Raw genomic sequence first — 20,369 nt, forward strand, 5'->3', positions numbered from 1 at the left:
CTCTGAATACACTAAAATCCACTGATTTATACACTTTTTCAATAGGCAAATTGTCTGTTATTTTATTATAAAAATTTATTTTGGAATTTTATCTCAATAAACTTTAAAAAATGTATTCCAAGGTTTGAATCCCGATAGAATCATTTTTGTCATCAGGAAATAAAAAATTGATTTTCTTTTTTTTAGTTTCTCTGTTAAAATTTAATGGAAAATGGAGCAAATACAGTATGTTCTGACAGCTCATAAATATTAACTTTGTAGGAATCCAGAATTCTTTCAGAATGAAGGGCAGAGTCTGAGTTGGCGTTCTGGGTTGAGTTTGGTTTGGTTTTGTTTGTTTTTCTCCTTTTTAACTACTGAGTGTTTGTAGCTTCTAACAGTGGTGTTTTATCCCTTTGATCAAGACATACTCAAATCACATTAACTAAAATGAACACAAGCAATCTTTTGACTGGATAGCTCCAAAGAACACCTACATTCTAGACACTCATCAGCAAGACTAAATGCAAACCAGTATCCGAACCAAAACAAAAGAATTAAAGTGTCCTAGGTACTATTTCAAGTACTGTCACATTTCTTAGAGTTATGATACTTCACGGAAATTTTATACTTCAAATATAACCAGCAGGCCAAAGAATTCATAAATTCTATTTTTCTCCCTGAGACAGGAAAGATAAATTCAACAATTTCACCACAGATGTTTTAGTTCCCATATCAAAATGTGCAAAGTGGGAGTTACTCTCTCTACTTTGAAAAACAAAGACTAAAAATAAAGGTTGTGCTCTTACTAAGGCAAAGGATTAGAAGACTGAACTGCCAGTAGTAGAACGGTCATGGAAGGAACAATGAATGGATAGAGAAGAAAGAACAGCCACCTCCAAAATGGACACTGTGAAGGCAGGTAACTCAAGTAACTTCTCTAAACTTGGCTCTCCCATTTCGTAACCTGAAAGGCCAGCATCTGCTCTGTCTCCTTCACAAGGTAGCCGTGAAGACCAAGCCAGAGGTCAGGGAAGGCTATTTTGCAGGCATAAAGCCTTCTGCAAACAGTAGCATAATCCCCACTTCACTACAGAAAAGCTCAGTTGCTGTGATAACCTACTGATCACCTTTTACTCTGCATGTATGAAATTTACTGTGTATTAGTCTGCTCAAGGCTACTATAACAGAATCTCACAGTCTGGGTGGCTTTAACAGCAGAAATGTATTTCCCACAGTTCTGGGGGCCAGGCAGTCCAAAATCAAGGTTTGATCCTATCCCATGCCCTGCCTTTTCACTGCATCGTCAATGGGCCTGGGGGGGGGGGGCAGTGAGAGCGCTGGTCTCTTTCTCTCTTCTCATCACAGGGTGCCATCCTCGAGACTTCATCTGAACCTAATTACCTTCCAAAGGCCTTACCTCCAAATACCAAAACACTGGTGGTTAGAGCTTCAATATAAGAACTTTGGGAGACTACAATTCAGTCCACTGCACTCTCCTATATAGTTTTTTTAATGACTGTCATCAGGCAGAAATTAAACCTTTGTATAAAAAATGAACAGGGGGCAGGGAAGATTTAAAGGCTAGCTTACTTTTAAACTGGGTTAATTGAGATTCATACAATATAAAATAAAATTTACAACAGATGAGGGAAGTCAGATGATAACAGGGCTAAGATTTATTCGGCATTTCCCTATACAATGCACTGCCCCTAGGAGCTTTCACTTTACCCCGACCGTAGCCATACAGAGTAGGAATGATTTCTAGAAGAGGACTCTGAGCACACAGGAGTAAAAGAGGTGTGTGTCCTCAGGTCACATGGCAAGTCACAGGTAATACAGGCTACCAAGCCAGTACTCTAACTATACCTCCTACACCGCTTCTCTTTTCCTTGAGACAAAAGAAAATCGTGGGGGTTGTGGAGAAGAGATGAAAAAGATGAAACCATGTATGAGGTGTTCAGGTTCACTTTATATCTTCCTTACATGTGGCCAAAATTTTCTAAGCAAATAGCTCAAAGGAAACTTGATCAAAGGATTCTAAACCTGTAAGTTAAAAACAAATCACATTGCTCATGGGGGTCAGTTCTTTCTTGCACTAAAGCTGAGAAAATTTTCTCCTCTTGGTCCGCATAAAGACAGTGTGCTATGGTGAAGAGCAGCCTCGTAAACCTCTGGATGAACCATTCCCGACAGGGATGGGGTGCAGGAGGTCCATATACTACGCATAACTGTGTACTGTGCTTGGGGGGGGGGGGTAACGTGGTTTTTTTGTTTGTTTGTTTGTTTGCTTTAAAGATTTTATTTATTTATTTATTTATTTGACAGACAGAGATCACAAGTAGGCAAAAAGACAGGCAGAAAGAGAGGAGGAAGCAGGCTCCCTGCTGAGCAGAGAGCCCGATGCGGGACTCGATCCCGGGCTCGATGCGGGCCTCGATCCCGGGCTCGATGCGGGCCTCGATCCCAGGACCTCGGGATCATGACCTGAGCGGAAGGCAGAGGCTTTAACCCACTGAGCCACCCAGGTGCCCCGGGGGTGTAACGTGTTTAAAGTGCGTGCGTGTGCGTATGGGGCCCTTGGGTGGCTCAGACACTTAAGTGGCGGACTCTTGATTTCTGCTCAGGTAATGATCTCAGGGTCCTGAGACAGCACGCCCACACCCCTCCCTGCACACTCAGCAGGGAGTCAGTCTGAGGATTTTTCTCTCTCTCCACCCCCCCCCATATAAATAAATCTTTAAAAAATAAATAAACATTCCACTACTGAATATTTCCCCTTATCTATTCAATGTGAGAATTATGCTCTGTATAAGGAGCATAGCCTATGAAAAAAGAGATTGCTTAGGCAGATGATCAAAGAATTAGGGGAAGATAAAAAGGGGAGAGGGGATGTAGACAAAGCAAAGAATATATAAACAAATAAAAGCTCTTTGGCCTGAGTTTCCTAATTATTAAAATATCCACACACCAAAGACAAAAGAATGAAATATCTAAAACCAAAACTAGAAAATTGTTCAAAAGGTTCAAACTAGATAAACATTTTTTAAAGATTTTTTAATATATTTATCTGACAGAGAGAGAAATCACAAGTAGGCAGAGAGGCAGGTGGGAGGGTGGGCAGGGTCCCCGCCAAGCAGAGCGCCTAATGCGGGGCTCGATCCCAGGACCCTGAGATCATGACCTGAGCTGAAGGCAGAGGCTTAACCCACCCAGGCACCCCCCAAAAAACATTTTTCTATTAAGTTTTATTCAATAAATAAATGTGTGTCTTTCTTACCACCCCTCACATATTTAAAATCCCTAGGCAAATTCAAACTATTTCGTTTTATATTTAATTTATGCATTACTAACCAAATAAACAATACTATGTATGCCCCCCTCCCCGCACAAAAAAAGTAAGATTCAGTAATTGAGGTCCTTCCAAAAGAACATTTATTAAATCTCTGTAAGAGAAAAAAAAACCTTTGTATTGGGGAGTAGATCAGAGTATTGAAAGGGTTTTTTGGTTGTCGTGTTTGTTGGTAATACCAAAAAATACAGAAAGTTCTCTATGTTATATATGTGTAAGACATCAATTCAATATATTAGCACTTTTAAAACATTTAAAAAGATAAAAGGTAAGTAAAACAAAAACATTTTTTTAAAATAATCAAGAGCCATTCTCCAATCTCGCTCCTAAAAGACCGTATTTTTTAAAAAGCTGGTTATTTATCTGCTTCTGTATGTAAGCACTCTGGTTGTTTGTGCAACACATGAGCTGGCCCAAATAAGAAATCCTGAAAGCAAGGCAAAAGGAAGTAAGTAATTTCAACTGGCATTTACTAAAGGCATGCAAGTGAAGTCACTACTGCCGCTGAGGTTCAAAACCAGCAGAGACTTGAATATACCACTGTTTCCAACCAGCTATTTTTAAATTATTAGTAGATAATCTGGTGAGCTTGCAGTAAATACAGCTGTGAACACAGCAGTACACGCCATCTGGAGGCTTTTGACTTAAGCAATCTTTCAAACACACAGTATATTCACTCTATTTTGTTCCTTTGAAGCTCTACAGTCGCCTATAAACTGACCCTTTTTTAAAACCACAACTACAAAAGCTCATTCACTTGATGGAAAACAAGACAGGCGAAACAGACCTAACTGTTCATCTTTAGAACCAAGTGATTATTTCAAATCTTCGCTGGCGTAAATACTTGAATTTTGTAAAGAATTTCCCATACTTAACCTATCATATTCTTTAAAAGCTCTTCACAGGTAACTTCTAGCCAATCTTCTGAAATCAAAATGTTTTCTACTTTCTAAAGTGATTCCATTACTCCATTTTATCCCAAAATCTGAATACAACTGTCATATTAATCATCATAAAATCCTACCTACAGGGGGCACCTGGGTGGCTCAGCGGATTAAGCCTCTGCCTTCAGCTCAGGTCATGATCCCAGTGTCCTGGGATCATGCCCCAGCCCCGCATCAGGCTCTCTGCTCTGCTCTGCTCTGCTCAGCAGGGAGCTTGCTTCCTCCTCTCTCTGCCTGCCTCTCTGCCTACTTGTGATCTCTGTCAAATAATTAAATAAAATCTTAAAAAAAAAGAAAGTCCTACCTACAGAACGTCATTACCATTAACCTCTTAAAGCACTGACCAGTTACAGCTATTAACCTGCACCCGCTCCTAGCCACCTGCCAACCTCCTCAACATTTTCTCAACAACCACAAACTAGCTTCTACTAGTCACTGGCCTTCCTCCTCCCTCCTGGGATGTTCTGCTTGCACGAAACTCTCAGGGTGCCTCCACTGGCTCCTGAGGAAAGAATACGTACTTTTTCAAGTTGTTCTTCTGTTTCCTCCTTTGCCAGCATTCTGGCTTTTCTTCTCCAATAAGTATACATACATGCATTGCCTCAGCACTAACCTTCCACATGAGATTCAGTGCCCTCTGGTTAGCATAAACACATCTTGGAGCCATGTGGACCACAGCTGTGGGGGGAAAAGACCAGAGGAGACCCTTTTACAAAGGTCACCTCTTGGAGGATAAGAGTTGGTCAAACCAAGAATAGGTGGTCAGGGTTTGGCTTGGACTCCTGGCCTCCTCATTCACTAGCTGTGAGGCCTTGGTCAAACTGCTTAAGGGCTCCAAATCTCCCCTTCCTTATGTATACCCAAGGGGTATTTAAACCTGCAAGGATTAAATAATGCATGCAAAGATAGAATACTAAGGAAATGAAGTTATCCATAATCCATCTTTAGATTAGCACTATTAATGTTTGGTCTGTTACTTTCTAACCTTTCTCCTTAGCCTCTGCCCGAACATGCAGGTGTGGACATAGTTTGGAATCACCATGCATAAGCAGTTTGGCTTCTAGGTGTTTTTCTACTGGGCTTTACATTACAAGTTTTTATACCATGTTGATTCTTAATGGCTACATTGTATTTCCTTCTATGGATGGGCAGGAGTCAACACTCCCCTTCTACTGTTTGGCACTTAAACTGACAAATCACAATCTTTAAATTCTTTACTGTTCCATTTTCCTTTTCTTTCTTTCCCAGAAAAAGTCTCTTTGGCCTTCTCTCTTTTACTTGTGAGCTAATACGTCATCTAGTTATGTGAGATACATTTTATCAAGGAAGAAAAGAAAGGTGGCTTTAAAGAGTGATGTTAAACTTCCAATATTAAGCTTCTAAAAACCACTGGCATGCCTAGAAGCTCTATCATTGCACAGATTATCAGTCAGGCTCCTTTTAATTTGTATTCTCTTCCTCTACCGGAATGTAAGTGCTCTAAGGACAGGGACTTCACCCTTTTTTGTATTTTAGCAATTTAAACAGTACCTAGAGCAGAATTAGTGCTTACTATATTAAATATTAGCTGTTAGTATGCGTCAGGCACATTCCTAAGAATTCTGCACAACCCCCTGAGGTAGACCGATCATTTTCCTCATGGTTACAAAGAGGCTAAGCAATGTATTATAAATGGGTCTCACAGTGAGTATGCCGTGAAGCTAGGAAGAGAACTCAGGAAGCCTAGCTATTAACCACCAAGGTGTACTTAATAAATTGATTAATTATAGCAGCAGAGCTCCATATATAGCATTAAACACTGAGTATGATTATGCTTTTTCTTTTTTTTCCCTTTTTTTTTTTTTAAGATTTTATTTATTTATCTGACAGAGATCACAGGTAGGCAGAGAGGCAGGCAGAGAGAGAGGAGGAAGCAGGCTCCCTGATGAGCAAAGAGCCCAATGCGGGGCTCGATCCCAGGACCCTGGGATCATGACCTGAGCCGAAGGCAGAGGCTTTAACCCACTGAGCCACCCAGGCGCCCCTGATTATGCTTTTTCTAATTAAATGTCAACATTATTGGATTTTCTTCATTACAAATATGTATCAGCTATATCAAGGATTAAACAGATTCTGAAGGGCAAGTCTATGACCCTAATCACCATTAATATTCAGATTCAAAAAATATGGTCTCGATAAAAAAAAAAAACTTACGAATGAACTTTTGAAATAAACTGTTCAGATCAAGGATATTTCCCTTTATTTTCCCTTAGATTCAGCAGTTGCCCTTGCTAATCTAAATGTTTTGATTTCTTTTAATTAGATAAAACACTTTCTAGATAGGCTATACTGAAATTATATTTTCTAGAAAATGCTGCACTTTCTTTCCTCATTCCAGGTTATCTTGAGAAGGACCCATTTCTCCAAAGAGTTAAAAAATACTTCAATCTACGCCAACCTGCCTTGCCCTATCCCAGCATTCCTCCCAACAGCATAGCTCCTTAGTCTTCTATCAGTAACTGGTGCTTCAAAAAAGCCTCTCAATATAAACAGATTTCAATCCATTTTGTTTATGGCTTTTACTCTTTTTTTAAGAAATGTAGAGGACAATCTTAGAAGCCTCTGGCAGTGACTATCTCCTCAAGACAGAGGCAGATAATAAGGAAACCAGACTACAGAGAAAAATGTTTCATTCACACCGCAATCTATTTTACGACCCCAAAAGCCTGGCTTTGTCACAGACCTATATTCAAATACTCAAAGCTACTCAATCTGAAATACCTGCCAATAACTTGGAGCCAAAAGCCCATTTTAAAATTTAAAGGTGGCCACATATGTCCCTGAACAGACATTTCTCTAAAACCTTCCATTAATCATCCAGTCCTTGGCCAAACTGCTGTTAGTCCATGGCTCTCGCAGTCCCTTTCATTACAGTGTAACAAGAGGCAAGAGACAGGGAGAAACAGTTTAGCCATGTTCTCTGCATTGAGCTCAACATTTACTTCTGTTTTAAAAAACTAATTCTAGAATAGCAAATAAAAGCCAGGTTTGTTTGGAGTTTTTTAATACTGGCTTCCATGTCACTATAAAATGGATGGTTCCACTGGCTAATCAGACTACACAATAGCAAGCAAACCCTCTGACCTTAGAAAAGCATAGTAAATGTAATGCCTACCAGTAAATTACATGGTTTACCAATTTCCTCAAAACCAAAAATAAATCTCTAACAAGTCAACTATTTCATGAGTAAACAAAAGCTTGTCTTATTCTATCATTTGCTTAAAAGGAAGCATAGTGCCAGTGGGAGAGGGATTAAGAAGCACAGCCAGACAAATCCATAAAACCTCCAGTGTAAGATAAAACCACCCTGCAGGGGCAGCCAATGCATTCTAACCTAACAGCTGTACACAGTTGCACTAATTAAAATGAAAAGCTAGTCTGCATAACACACAGGCAATTCACTGAACCTTACTGACAGGGTGACGGGGTTCACTATCCACTTTTCACAGGCAAAGTAAACAATAAATTGGCACATAGCTGAAGGTACCTGAATTTGGAATATATAGACATTTAAACATTTCAGAAATAATCACAACCATGCGGACTGAAACACATCCTATAGGAACACTGGCTATAAAAAAACCATACACACACAAAGGAAGTGGTAGAGCTACATTACGTCAGCTCTCGCCTCAATTCATAAATGCAAAACCACAAAAACAAGACAAAAATTTTAATGGCCTTTTTCTGGAACCTTTCTTACAGTGAATGAATGTAGGTTAAGTCTTTAAATAAGTCACTGAACAACAGCACATTGCTGCATCGCTTTCAACAGCCAGGGGCAGGGAAAGTGTAACCTTAGTCAATTCTATCACGCAACCAGATCAAATAACATTTCAAGCACCGCCTGCCAAGCACCAGAGCCTGCCAGAGTACAATGAGCACTCAAGTGCTCGGGACCGAACACCACCTTTCACTGGTCCCAGAGATCTTTATAAAATAGTTTAAACACTACTAAATTACAGAGTTGGAAAAAACAAATACAAGCTCTAGCTGCTCCCACAGTATTGTGAAGTTGCTGTTAAGCCTCTAAAATGTCTGCCTTGTGTTATTTTACTAGGCAATGTAAATATTCAGAACGGCAAATGCCCTTAAAGCTCAAATCTAACACATGCATAAAAATGTAGAGCTGGTTGTGCATCTGGAAATAATTGCCCACAGATCAACGGGCTAACAGGGGATATTGTTTCCATCTGTAAGGTTTCAAATCATGTCTACTTTACATGTGGACTTCCTAGCCAAAAAGAAGGAAAGGAGGAGGAAGAAAACCTCAAAACATTAACTTTGGCAGAGAATATTAAGGACTTAATCAACTCTTTTCTCAACTTTCACTCAGTGTCTCAATCTTAAACCACACAGACACAATTCAAAGGGAAAAATTAATCTCTGTTGACCCCTATGTTCATTCACATGACATTTTTTTTAAATTTCCGTATGGCTGAGAGGAGGCCTCCAGTCAAACAATGCCTCAAGGACAGCAGTGGCACATGTGCCCCAGGAAAGCCTAAAAACCGAGTAAAACACAATAACCCATTAAACAAGTCTCAGCAAACAGAAAGTGGTCAGGCAGGTCTCCCCAGAGCTTCAAGTAAAGCCAAGTAAACAAGGGGAAGGGGCGGGGAAGCCAGCATCTCAAACCAAAACAATTTTAACAGTTTAAATTTAAATTTAAAGCCATCTTTTTCAAAACAATCTCTGCATTTTGGCTAGTCCAGCAAAACAACAGTTTTTTGATCCCAGAAACAAATTGCATTTGTCACTTAAGTAGCCAATATTATTTATAATCAAGTCCATCAAATTCATTGTATTTTTAAACTTAAATTTACTTCACAGTAAGCAATTAAGTTTCTAATCAGTGACTACTACATTACTGTGCTCATCTTCAATAATGCTTTCCTTTCAGAAAAGACAAAAACATACATATACACATACATACACATACACCTTTTTTTCAAATAGTGTTTTCTTTGCCCTGAAGGGTGTTTCTCAATTGGTTTATTTAACTGGGATTTCTAGAGTTTGGGCGATTTAAAAAAAGAAACAACAACAACACCAAACTAGTAAACCAACAAAAATGCAATGGGACACAGTAAATAGCGATGCCTGATTCCTGGAAAGCCATCATCATTCTTAACACCGGAGTGGTTCATCTGTGCAGGGTCAACTACAACACTCTCACCCACCTCCGAGAACCCCTGTGCCCACACTTGTCCAACTTCCTGGCCCGCGAACCCGCTCCCCCTTGCAGCACAAGGCTCTTGGCCACTTGCCTGCGGCCGGTCGCGGCAGGAGCTGAGCCCGCAGGCCTTGTCCTCCTCCGGCGCAGGGCCCCCGCAAACTCGGGCCCGCGGGCAGGGGCGGGGCGGGAAAGGGCTCAGGGCGTGAAATGCACTTGCTAAACAAAAGGAGGCCCAGGCGGCCGCAGGGCAGGGCGGCTTGGGCTCCTGTCCCCGAGCTCTGTGGCTCCGGGAGGTGGCGGCGCGGGGCCCCGCCCGCGGCTGGGAGATGCGGCCGCTGCTCCGGCTCGCGCTCCTTCAGCCCGGGTGTCCGGGCCAACACTGCCACATGCCTGTGACCCAGACTCCCATAGAGAAAGAGCAGCCACCCCACGGAGGTGGCGGCGGCAGCCAGAAAAACCCGGGCTGGAGCCGGGACTGCTCCACACACACCCTTGCCTGCCGCCACCACGGCGGGGGCGCGCACGCGCGTGCGCCACTGCAATTTTATCTCCTTCCTAGCTCTGCCAGCCTCCGCTCTCCCCAAGTCTCCCTCCCCTCCCGACAGCCGGAACTGGGAGGCTGCGTGATTGATGGCAGCTCTTAATAGCGTGGTCAGCTAGAAAATGCATCTGCAAGCAAGATATTAAAGAGGCAGCTCAACCCTGTGAGTGATCAGCAGTTCACACATCCTCGAGCTGCCTCTGCTTCTGCCAGGAATATTAATGCCAACCACCTCTGACGTCTAACAAATGCAGATGAAATAACCAACAATCATAGGCATGCACAACATTTTTGTTTCAAAGAAAACAGAGAAAGAAGCATTGTTTGCTGTCAACATTTCTGACCCCAATTTTCCTTACAGTTTTTAGGAATTCTCTGTAAGTCATTTGTTTAAAAGTATCTCTCCGATCCTTTTCCCCAAGAAAGTAAAGGTCCCTCTGCTACATAAGGCATATCTTAAATTAGACTTTATGAGGGGCGCCTGGGTGGCTCAGTAGGTTAAAGCCTCTGCCTTTGGCTCAGGTCATGATCCCAGGGTGCTGGGATTGAGTCCCACATCGGGCTCTCCACTCAGTGGGGAGCCTGCTTCCTCCTCTCTCTCTCTCTCTGCCTGTCTCTGCCTACTTGTAATCGCTGTCGGTCAAATAAAATCTTTAAAAAAAATTAGACCTTATTGAAATCCACCTAATAAGGAAGCATAATAAATGCATAATTTTTTGCCATTTGGCATTAAATAAACACATACCCTCATTAATTCCACTGTTACGTGAATCTAAATAGAATTACCTACTGTTAATCTCAAATTAGTTTCTTCCCCACCCCCAATCTGATAAACATATACCCACCTGCTAAAATTTAATAACATTAAACAACCCTTACACCATGTATTTCCAAGTAGTAAAGGTCAAGATCATTTGTCCCAATTAAATAAGACAGTCCATAGCAAATTTTTTAAAAACACATTCCTAAAGCATATGAATTCAATGTATTAAACTCACTCTGTGTCAACCCAAATTTGAAAGTTACAAACTCAAAATTTAAATGATCTCTTTTGGAATCTTTAACAGAACATCCTCTGGCTTCTAGCAAAGTTTCATGGAAACTTCTAAAATAGCTTTATAAATGTTATTGGATCTTCCAAAGTCCAAAAAAGTTGCGAAATTATTAGGTACCTCCCTCACCAAAAGTCAGTCAGAGATTTATATCAAATGATAAACCCAAAGTCTCTCAAAGGGGGCCAGAGGGGGAAGCACAGAGTAAAACCCAAGGGTCCTACCCTGCTGGCACGGATAACCAAATGATATGCCCATGTGCTATTTAAACATTATTCTGCTGATTTCTCTTAAAGAAAAATCAAGTTATTCTATAGGAGATAAAAATATCTATCTAAAACCACTAACAGGGGCGCCTGGGTGGCTCAGTGGGTTAAGCCGCTGCCTTCGGCTCAGGTCATGATCTCAGAGTCCTGGGATCGAGCCCTGCATCAGGCTCTCTGCTCGGCGGGGGGCCTGCTTCCTCCTCTCTCTCTGCCTGCCTCTCTGCCTGCTTGTGATCTCTGTCAAATAAATAAATAAAATCTTTAAAAAATAAAAATAAAAAAAATAAATAAAACCACTAACAGCACAGTTACTGAGAGCAAGAGCTGATGAAGCATAATGCCTTTGCCACCCTGAAAGGTGCCGATGGTCAACACAAATCAGAGGTGGTCTAGCACGCCAGCGTAGCTCTGCTATAAGCTCCATGAAACACCATTCCTCACTGAGACCACCCTGAGAGGACCCGCAGCTTCAAAATATGCTTCATAACCCAGTGGCTCTGAGATCACTCCATACAGGTCAGAGATGAAATCGACCCTAAAGCCTAGCTACAAAAGCCACTCCTGGAGGCGCCTGGGTGGCTCCATGGGTTAAAGCCTCTTTGTTGGGCTCGGGTCATGATTCCAGGGTCCTGGGATGAGCCCTGCATTGGGCTCTCCGCTCAACAGGAAGCCTGGTTCTCCTCCTCTCTCTCTGCCTGCCTCTCTGCCAACTTGAGATGTCTGTCAAGTAAATAAATAAAATCTTTAAAAAAAAAAAAAAGCCACTCCCATACTCAGACACAATCCTAGTTTTCCAACCAGCTCTATGTAGATAAATGGCAGAGCCTCGCAAGGGTTTTAGTTATTTAGGTGTTTTGTTTTGTTTTTGTAGGCCCTTTTAAAATCCCTGGTATAGGGGCATCTGGGTGGCTCAATGGGTTATTAGGCCTCTGCCTTGGGCTCAGGTCATGATCTCAGGGTCCTGGGATTGAGCTCCCCATCAGCTCTCTGCTTAGCAGGGAGCCTGCTTCCCCACCCCCACCTCCTCCCTACTTGTGACCTCTGTCAAATAAATAAATAAAATCTTTAGAAGACAGAATAAAGGAAAAGTGAATACCCCCCCCCCAAAAAAAATCCCTGGTTTACACTGAGTTGTAAAGGGCCACACTGCTCTATTCCGAATTCTCGCTCTACCTAGTCTGTCAGGGATTCTAAATGTCTGACAGAGCTTTATGATACATTCTTCAGTCCCAGTCTAGCTTCCTCTCCAGTCCCCCACCTTCCAGTTATGCCCATCTTTCAAATTCCCAAGGTATCAGGATTTCTACCACAGGTCATCATTGCTTCTTCCCACTGGCACAGGAAATTCCCCCTGCTCCCCCTCCCCCGCCCCCCACCCCACACACAGTTTAAAGCCTACTCCACCTTCAAAATCTCAGGTCAAATATCACTTCTGTCTGAGAAACTTCCCTTGAGGCCCCGCTCTAGGTCAATCTCCCAGAGATCTGTGTTCCTTTCCTTAAGAGCACTTATCTCAGTTTGTAATTCACTGGTGTAATTTTCTGATTAATGTCTATAGACCCCCTCTAGACAGCAAATTCCATTAGAGAAAGTTCTGTATGTTTGCTCATTTTCAAATACTGGGTGTCACACATACAGATTCATGGAATGAATAAGTGAACAGAGAGCAACAACCCTGTTTTACTCATTTTGCATATTCTCTGCACAGTTCTCAGCACAAAGAAGCCTGTCTTCAATAAGTAGCATCTATGTAATAAATAGCATTTATTTTATTAACCTTTAAAAGTCTATTAAAAGAGGAAGGTTTTTATCCCTGTTTTATAGAGAGATAAATAATTGTGCCCAGGGTAATTCATTAAAAACACTGAGACTTGGGGAGTCTGGGTGGCTCAGTGGGTTAAGTCTCTGCCTTGGGCTCAGGTTGTGGTCTCGGGTCCCGGGATAGAGGCTGGCATCTGGTTCTCTGCTAGGCAGGGAGCCTAAGCTTTCCCCCACCTCTCTCTGCCTGCCTCTGCCTACTTGCGATTCTGTCAAAGAAATTAAAAAAAAAAAATCTTAAAAAAAAAAAAAACCACTGAGACTCTAACCAGGTCTTATTGGCAAGGTTCACTTTTTTTTTTTGGGTAAGAGTTAACGAGGAACAGAAGCCATCATTAATTTATTCAAACCCCAATTCTTCCTACTTACCTGGTACTTAAGCAAGAGGCAAAGAGCAGTGGATAAACTGGATAGACCGCTAAAGCCTGTCCACGGACAGCAATATAAACAGGATAGAAAAGTCTGAAAGCACATGGTGCACCGGTTTGTCTTCAGCACTTCTCTGGATGCAAGTTTCCTACCAAATTCTGCAGGGGAGGAAGATAATCCTCACTTCTCTTTCACACTGAATTTTTCCCTTTTTTTTTTTTTCCCTCTAAAAGTTGACCTGAGCACTTGCAGTCAGTGGTGACAGACCATTCTAAAACCACCCTCCCCCAACTCTTCAAGAATTCATTTTAAACCCTATTAACCTGAGCTCTCATCTGTAGATGAGAAATGGGAACAACAATTTCTCACAAGTTTTGCATTTGAGCACGTGAAAATATAAAAGAATGTGTAAGATGTGAATTAAAAATATTAGCTATACCCCACCCTCACCTCCAAATTAATCCTCACTGTTACTTCCAGGATTCCACACAGCCCTTCTTGGCCCTTCTTGGTTCCCACAGGATTTCACCCCGGCCTATCTCTGCTTCCTTTTGTCCTGAGTTCCATTCCACAGAAATTCCAGGTCCAGGTTTTAGAACACCCTCCATTTATCAAAACAACACTGTCAAGTTGAGTACCATTAACAGATAATGAGAGGAGACAACAGATGTGGTTAGAAGCAAAGCACTCCATATTCTACAGGCCTCAGCATGAAGCCAAGCGGGCTGACATCTGACTTTACCCTAACAGTTATAATTAAATACAAAGTCTAGTTAAACTAACATTAAAGCTATGATCAGGAATAGTACACACGGGAAATGTAAAGTATAACCTTAGCAGCAGCTGAACAGGGCCCAGGCTATTCCTGACCCTTAACCTCCAACAATGACCTGCATTTACTCTCTGTGCCACTCTGTTTCTGTCACAGTAAGAAAGACTCTTGGCCACAAATTCTAAAGACAGTGGCTTTGGACTACTTCCCAAAGACCACCAAAGAGGGACAGAGCTGCTTTTTCTTTTCTTTTTTTTTTTAACTGGAAGGTTAAAGGTAACATTCATCTAACAATAACTAGTTAGGTCTGTCTAGAGTCCATCAAGTACAGACAATCAACATGCTTTTCTACAGCATTATCTAAATCATTCAGATCAAGTAACCTTGCTCACCACGCCCCAGTACCAAAATGTGAAAAGAAAAAAAAAATACACACACACACACACCAAAGTTAACCACGCAAACAGTGACAGATTCGAGGGCTGTGTAAGTACTGGTTAGCTGTGTTTGCAGAGTGTCCTAGGACAGGCAGCTTTGTATTAGTGTGCAAAATATAGTTACCATTTTAAGCAAACTTTCTCCTTCCTTGCATTTACCAACACATAATGGAACCACATAATAAAACCTTTGGGGTTTTCAAAATTAAAAAAAAGAGAAACAAAAATCCATAGTTCTCTTTGAAGCTCTTTTGAATTTTTTAAAATCATTAGAATTTTTAAAAAATTTTAAAATTATTATCAGAAAATCCAAATAATTCCATTCAATGAGTTTAAGTATAGCTAGCTCTCCAGGCTCCCTTTTAGTACATATGTATATAAACATATCCCAATACTTAAGAACATATATATTCATTTGGGGGTTCATTCTGTTTATTTTTATTTCATGAAAATATAATCTACCATTCATGCTACATGCTTCTCTCACTTTACAGCAGATCATTAACATCTGATTCCTTTTTATAGTGGCACAGCTTCCACACTGTGGGAGGACCATGATAATGAGTCCCGAACCGCTACAACAAACATCTACATGGATCTTCATGCATATATATAAGTACTTCTTGCTTCTATACTGAAGGAATCTACATTTCAAAAAATACTCACTATTTACTCAGAGAGACTGAACCAACCTGCCCTCCAAAAACCTGGACCAAATTACCCTCTTCCCAACAGTAGGCCACTTCCACACTGGCATTCCGGTAGTTTGAGTGTGACATTATGTACTCTCTTGGATCTCCTATCTTTCTCTAACCATTCTCTAGTCCTTTCAATGACTTCTCCTAAATATGACTCCTCCTAATTGTAGGCAGTTAATGTCTAGCCTCTTCTTTTTTTTTTTTTTTTTTTTTTTAAAGATTTTATTTATTTACTTGACAGAGATCACAAGCAGGCAGAGAGGCCGGCAGAGAGAGGGGCGGGGCAGGCTCCCTGCCCAGCAGAAAGCCCGATGCAGGGCTTGATCCCAGGACCCTGAGATCATGACCTGAGCCGAAGGCAGAGGCTTAACCCACTGAGCCACCTAGGCATCCCTGTCTAGCCTCTTCTTAATAACACTCTAACATCCCTCATGAATGAGATGTACTCTCAAATTACTTTTGTGTCACTGATTGAAAAATTTTATTTTTCCAGGCCTGAGCTTGCTTCTTAGCAACAGATCCACATTTTCCAATGCCCTCTGGGCACTACCGCAATGGTATTCCACACACGTTCAAATCACACTAAAACAAATCAAAATGTTCTTTCCCACAAATCCTGGTTTCCCCAACACAGTCCCAGGTACTCTTATTGCCCTGGTTAAATATTAATTAAATATTAAAAGCCCTGGTTCCTTTCTTTTTAAAAGGAAATTATGATTTATATTCTGAAATGTATGTGAAATCAGAATTAGCACATCGAACATAAAATACTTCTCAGTTTTTAGCACTACTGATGAAATCCTACTCTAATAATAGGTAACTATTGGGGCACCTGGCTGGCTCAGTCGGTGGAGCACACAACTCTCAATTTCAGGGTCGTAGGTTCAAGACCCACACTAGGTGTACAGACTGCATTATAAATAAAATCTTTAGGGGCGCCTGGGTGGCTCAGTGGGTTAAGCCTCTGCCTTCGGCTCAGGTCATGATCTCAGGGTCCTGGGATCGAGCCCCGCATCGGGCTCTCTGCTGGGCAGGGAGCCTGCCTCCCCCTCTCTCTCTGCCTGCCTCTCTGCCTACTTGTGATCTCTGTCAAATAAATAAATGAAATCTTTTTTTTTAATGCATTATATGTTAATTAAAAACCTAAAAATTTATAAAAACAAACAAACAAAGAGTTTTGTGGAGGGAATTAGCTTAAGGACTTAGGACCTTGACAGGGGGTTTAGAATGGGACCCTTTCCATACTGTCTAAGATGACAACACGTGATAAAATCAGTGGGAATATCCAAGCAAGTTTATTGGAAATAATCTTAAGAAAACTATAAACTCGAACTGGAATCATTATACCAAGAATGCGAAACACCTACCAGAGAGAGAGATATTTATAAAACTGAAATAGTCATTACAAATCCAAAACACAGCTTTGCTCTTCTTTAGAAAGAAAAAAATTCTGATGTGTGTTCTCTCTGGTCATAAATAACTCCAATGGCTCCAATAAACTAAACTCCTTTAAAATAAAATCACAATCTATTTCCAGAAAAAATATTGAATTTAAATATTTCAAAACATTGAGAATTATTTCCCAGGTTCCTTATCACAGGGAGTGTTAACAATACAGTATTTTTATGCTTAAAAACCAATCACTTCTCTCCATAAAAATGTCAGAAGACCCTATCTAGTTCAAAATATCCACTCAAACATACAATACATTGGAAAGGACAAAAATCAAAGCCACAGTCTCATAAATGTCTGACCTAAACAACGCAGGGTGTTTTCTCTTCTTCTGAAGGAAGGAGGGGGTCAGAGGCGAGTGAGAGTATTGTGAAGAAAAATTCTGAACATCCATTCAAGTTTAATGCTAACAGACTTGAAAAAGCAAATATCTGGGCTACAGGAAACACAACTTAGTACAAAGGAAGACATGGACTAACTTTTAACATTTACATCATTTGATTAATTCTAACAATAAAACCTAAACACAGATCATCCTCTCCAATCTGCAGAGCAAGCTAACCAACTATACAATGATAAATATGAGAGCCCTATCAGACTCTGGTCTATTTAAACAATGACAACGTAAAGCATGTTCTTTCTCACAAGTGAAAGGAAATGACTGCCAAATGCTCCTTTTACAATCTCTCCAGAATAGGGCAGATCCTTTTAATGTGAGATTTTCCTGACATTCCAATTGTAGCAGACCTTGAACAAACAGAGACGCATTAAAAGATGACCTGGTTCTATTATCTTTTATTGAAAGCCAAACAAAGATCAGACATGAGTCCAGGGCTATTTACATTTTTTGGTGCATTAATCACTTTTATACTCAAGGGCTTTAGAAAATTTCAATAGATTTTTTTTTAATGACAATAACCAGAGGATGTAACCATAGCTGTATTGGTCTTTTCTCAGGAAGGTCGTTGGAAAAGCTTTAAAAACAGGAAGTCTGTGCTATAAGTTTGAAAAATGTTTATTCTAAGAGTCTAAGGCTTTACGGTTGCAATTTGCAGTCAGGTGTTAGGGGAGACTAGTTTATTCTTTCCAGCCAAGGATTAATGTCCCTGGTGAAAAGGCCAAAAAGGTGCCTGAACAACTAGAAAAGCACATTATCCTAAAATAAGACTTGTTATGAAATCCAAACTGTAAATCTTCCCAGCTATCCTTCAACATTAAAGAGGAGCTAATTTAGTGAGTGTAGTAGGAGAAACAGTTCATCTCTTGTGATAATTTATAAAGGCTGAAGAAAAACCAGTGCTAAAACAGCCACAAAGAAACAATTAGCAGCTGGATTAAGATTGATACTTGCCATTTTATACGTTGTCTACTGATCACCTTTTTTGTTACTATTACAATAAATTAAATAGAAATCAAATATAATAATGACAACCTTCCTTGAATGCAAATTTTGCAAAGAAATCAAACCGATGCAGATTAACTTAAAAAATATTTTTTATTCCTAACAAAATGACTAATTTCTGCTTTTAAAACAGGATGCAAATTGGGCACCTGGATGGTTCAGTCAGTTTAAGCATCTGGCTCTTGACTGCAGGGCTCAGGTCATGATCTCAGGGTCCTGAGATAGAGCCCAGCAACGGACTCTGCACTCAGTGGGGAATCAGCTTGAGATTCTCTTTCTCCCTCTCCTTCTGCCCCTGTCCCCACTCACAGACTCTCTTTTTTATTTAAAAAAAAAAAAAAAAGATTTTTTTTTTTTTATTCTACTAGAGTGCAAAAGAAATTCATAACATATCCAACATGAAAGATACATTATTTCCAAAAAATCCAGTTTCATGATTCTATTCTTTATTTAGCCTTTGTTTAAACAGGCAACCAAAAATAAATGCTTTGACATTTGTGGACTCCAGTGTATATGGAACTAAATGTTATAACATGAAAAAGTTAAGGCAAAAAAAATCCAATATTATAATATGTATCTTATCAATTTAAAATCCATTTGGATTCTTTTTTTTTTTTTAAGATTTTATTTATTCATTTAAGAGAGAGAGACAGACAACAAGCAGAGGGAGAGACAAAGGGAGATGGAGAAGCTGACTCCCCACTGAGCTGGGAGCCCAACATGGGGCTGGAGCTCATGACCTGAGCTTTGCAAAGACAGATGCCTAACTATCTGAGCCACCCAGGCACCCCTTCATCTGGATTCTAAAGGGCACTCCATGGAAAATCATAGTATCAAGATAAGGTGCTTTAAAATATGAACACAGGGACCCCTGGGTGGCTCAGTTCGTTAAGGTCTGCCTTCAGTTCACATCATGATCCCAAGGTCCTGGGCCTGAGTCCCATTTCAGGCTCCTTGCTCAGTGGGGAGCCTGCTTCTCCCTCTGCCCGACACTCCCCGCTGCTTGTGCTCTTTCTCTCTGTAGATCTCTTGACAAATAAATAAAATCTTTAAAATAAAATAAAATATGAACACAAAGGGCTATTACCACAAAAATCTGCCATTTGCCCAAATGTGTGTCAAGAAGGAAAACGGGGTGGGGGAGCCCACCTGGGTGGCTCAGTCATTAAGCGTCTGTCTTTGGCTCAGGTCATGATCCCAGGGTCCTGGGATCAAGCCCTGAGTCTAGCTCCCTGCTCAGCAGGAAGCTTGCTTCTCCCCTCTTCCACTCCCCCTGCTTGTATTCCCTCTCTCGCTATCTCTCTGTGTCAAATAAACAAATAAAATCTTTAAAAAAAAAAAAAAAAAAGGAAGGAAGGAAGGAAAACAAGGTGGTGGTTTCCCATTTGATGCTCACAGTTGCCTTAAAATTTTTTAATATTTACCTCCACAATATTGTTACAGGGGTTTGAACTACCTTCATTTAACATATAGGAGTAGAAGAACATTCCCTAAGTATCCTACTTATCTTCTTTTGGAGGGGCAGGGGAGATTTTATTTATTTATTTGACAGAGAGAGATCAAAAGTAGGCAGAGAGTCAGTGGGGGGGGCGGTGTCAGCAGGGGAAGCAGGCTCCCCACTGAGCAGAGCCCAATGCAGGGCTCAATCCCAGGACCCTGGGATCATGACCTGAGCCGAAGGCAGAGGCTGAACCCACTGAGCCACCCAGGCGCCCTCCTACTTATCTTTTAAAAGGCATCACTCTAACAACAACTAACCCTATAAGGGTCCTACCGGCTTTCAGTTTAGTGTACGCTGCATTAACGGTCAGGTTCCTTTCCTGGAAATTGGAAGACAATAAAACAATGCCTTTAAATTTTTAAGGAAAACTAGTATCTAACCAAACATTCTATACCCAGCCAAGCTACTAATCAGGTATGAATATAAAATAAAAACATTTAAGACACTCATGGCCTCAAAACACTTACTTTCCATGCATAGTCTTTCAGGAAATTACTCCATAAATGAAGGAGGAAACCAAATAAAAATCCATGAAAAATTTTCTCTAAGGAGATGCTCAGAGTGACAT

The 20,369-nt window shown here is 40.8% G+C and overlaps 1 protein-coding gene across 4 annotated transcripts in view; it reads right to left on the minus strand.

Moving 5' to 3' along the window:
• RERE (arginine-glutamic acid dipeptide repeats) overlaps positions 1-20,369 on the minus strand; it is a 425,837-nt gene that overhangs the window by 299,361 nt on the left and 106,107 nt on the right. Inside the window, exon 1 of one of the 4 annotated variants that reach the window (XM_013064587.2) lies at positions 9,498-10,158. The exons of the other annotated variants lie outside the window; for them this stretch is intronic. The gene's annotated coding sequence lies outside the window, so the exon portion shown is untranslated. Of the gene's footprint in view, positions 1-9,497; positions 10,159-20,369 lie in introns of those variants that run through there. 4 annotated transcript variants of the gene reach the window in all.

This window comes from Mustela putorius, unplaced genomic scaffold, assembly GCF_011764305.1.
Source record: "Mustela putorius furo isolate JIRA1106 unplaced genomic scaffold, ASM1176430v1.1 tig00003853_pilon_pilon_pilon, whole genome shotgun sequence".
Lineage (NCBI taxonomy): Eukaryota > Metazoa > Chordata > Mammalia > Carnivora > Mustelidae > Mustela > Mustela putorius.